This window comes from Chrysochloris asiatica, unplaced genomic scaffold (assembly GCF_000296735.1).
Source record: "Chrysochloris asiatica unplaced genomic scaffold, ChrAsi1.0 scaffold00124, whole genome shotgun sequence".
Lineage (NCBI taxonomy): Eukaryota > Metazoa > Chordata > Mammalia > Afrosoricida > Chrysochloridae > Chrysochloris > Chrysochloris asiatica.
Window position 1 is genome coordinate 2,750,235 of NW_006408642.1, and position 3,230 is coordinate 2,753,464.

The window sequence follows — 3,230 nt, forward strand, 5'->3', positions numbered from 1 at the left end:
TTTTTAAGTTTTCATTGTGAATTGAGTAATAGTTTACATGGGAGAACATTGGTTTTATACTCATCGTTTCATTGCAGTGATTACAATCTCCTCCGGGCATCATCATTCAACAGTATTTGCTTCCATTCTTTTTGTTTTTTTATTTGTTTTTGCTTTTTTTTGCAGGGAGGATGTACACAAAAACACTCAGGAATATACAATAATTTAAACAACCAAAAGGCACATTCTGTAAGCCTACCTCCTGGCTGCCAACATTCAGTCATTCTCTTTCCATGAGTCTAAAGTCCTCAGCTGCGCTCTCTCTACATGTCCTCAGCTCTGCCTCCGTCTCTGGTGTCGCTGCTTCACTGGATGGGGGCCCACATTCTGCTTGTGTTCTTATCCCTTGATGGTCCTAGGGTCCTCTGTTCCTGGACTGTAAGATTAACTACTTCCCCTCCCCACACTTTTGTTACAAAACTTCTACCTTTACTGTTGTGACAGTCACAATTAGTCATGATAACAATTACTCACTACTGAATCATAAGAATCCTATCCCCATCTCCTTCCACCAGACCCATCTAGACAAAATGAAACCTATTCAGTGGGGATTCTGCCTTCCCCCCCACACTCTAAAACTAAATTCCCTCTTGAAAACTTGTAAGCCAATCACTTTGCGCCTTTATAGTCTCCACTCTGCCCCCAATTTTAGGTAGCCAATGGATGAATGATTTTTTCAAAGCAGATCATTAGACCTTTATTCCCAGGTAGTTCTAGGTGAACTCAAACCTCCAACCTTTTGGTTAGCAGCTGAGTGTGTTAACCATTTATATTACTCAGTGACTCCAGCTAATTAACATTACAAAACATGAATCCATCTCACTGAGGGTCTTCCTCACCATCCTTGGCCCTATAGATCACCAAATAGGATGTCATCCCCTAGTAATTAAGGAGCTATGGTAGCATAGAGGTTACGAGTTGGGCTGCTAATCTCCCAGTCAGCAGTTCAAAACTACCAGCAGTTCCATGGGAGAAAATTCCAAGCAGAATGCCTCATTCTGTTCCCATAAAGATTTACAGCTTTGGAAACTCTACACAAGGTGGCTATGAGTCAGAACTGACTCCATGGCACATAACCACAACCACCACCATCACCCCTAGTGACTGATCCATCCTGGTGACTTGTCCAAAGCCAGTGAGTTGGATAAGGTTCTGGTGTGAATCATGAGATTTCCATTGGCTAGTTTTTGGAAGTAGATCACCAGACCTTCCATCCTGGTTAGTCTTAGTCTGGAAGCACCACTGAAACCTGTCCACCACGGGTGACCCTATTGGTATTTGAAAGAGTGGCGATATAGCTTCCCGCATCATAATAGCATGCAAGTCACCACAGTGAAACAAAGTGACAGACAAGTGGTGGAAATGTTCCAGAGCCATCTCAAACTGAACATATTCAAAACTGAAGCAGTTATCTCCTTTTGCCCACATTAAATCATAAAACAACTTCTTATTTCTACACAGTTGTCCAAGCTAAGAAACTGTCTTATTTTTTGACTTCATAGCCTATCTGTTGAATTGATTCTGACTCCTAATGACTCTGTAGGACTGAGTAAAACTGCCCCATAAGGTTTCCAGGGCTGTTCACCTAAACTTTATGGAGACAGACTGCCTCACATGGCTCCCAAGGTGTGGTAGGTTTGTTCAGTTAGCCCTGAATGTTAACCACTGAGCCACAAGGGCTCCTTCAATTAAGCCCTGTTAATTCTGCATCTTCACCACCTGTTGTATCCTTCCATCCTTCATACTGCAGGCCTCTCCCTTAGAAGAGTCTTTGTGCACATGACTTGGAAGGCAAGAGTAAAGGAACAATTATGTTCCTTTGTGCTGCAGGGCAGGAGACATTGCTTTCATCACACATAGTTGGGACCTCACGGGGTAGCAGCTGGCCCATGGTGCCTCCATCTCTGCCGGACCTCCTCCTTCTTTCCACTGACTCCTGGATCAGGCATTAGACACTTCACAGCAATGGAGGAAGATGGAATAGTTAATAAACATTCAAAACAATTTAGACGACTCCAATTTACATGCAAAAAATCAAAACTGTTTATTTATAAATTTATAGTGAAGAAGACCTTTTTAGGCAGAATGCAAAAGACAGACACCATAAGAGAAAAGATGGCTATATTTGACTCCAAAACAATGAACACATTGGTAGAGCAAAAATAAAACCATAAGCTCAAATAAAAATAAAATTACTGAGCACCAGCGATACTGAAATAAAAGATTGGAAAATCCTTCTCCCCAGACATAACTATAAACTTGACATCATTTTTAGAATCAGTAATTTCAAGACTCTGGAATATACCAATTGTGGTTGTTGTTAAGTGTTGTGGAGTTGGTTCTGACCCAAAGTGACCCTGTATAGGGTTTCCTAGGAGCAACTGGTCAGCTTGAACTGCCAACTTTGCAGTTCAAACTGACTTTGCAATCCAGCGCATTAACCCACAGCATCACACCAGGGCTCTGAATATACCAACAGAAAACAACAAATCAAGGAATATTTATTTGTTAAAAACTGCTGATCTTTGGGTAAGAGAGCTGTAGGAGTCTAGTTTTGCTTAAAATGGAGTTTTAATGATAGCCATGAAAATATGAGGGAAGATGTTTCATATATCCATCATCATGCTAGAAATTTTCATTCATTCTTCAAGTTTTCATCAACACCCAAATAATCTTCTCATTGTAAAATAGTCAAATGCTATCAGTAAAATGAGATTCCACATTGGTTGTCTTATCCTCCAATCTCATTTCTCTCCTTTGACATTATTGCAGGAATATAGACATACAGGGTCCCTGGTGGTAAGGTTGTTAAGTACTCAGCTCCTAACCAAAAGGTTGGCAGTTGAAATTGTCCAGCAACTCCATAGAATAAAGGTGTGTCAGTCTGCTTCTGTAAAGATTTACACCCTTGGAAACCCTCTGGGCTGTTCTACTCTGTCCTCCAAGACTTGCTGTTAGTGGGTTTGATTGATATATTGTTGTTGTGAAGTGTCCTTGAGTCCTTGCCACTCACAGCAATCCTATACTGGGTTTTCTAGGAGCAGTTTGAACCTCTGACTTGTGGTCAGCAGTCAAGTGTTTATCCTACTGAGACAGTTGGTATATTATATATTTGTTATTGTTGTTACTGTTGTTAAGTGCCATCAAGTCAGTTCCAACCCGCAGCAACCCTGTATGATATATATATATAT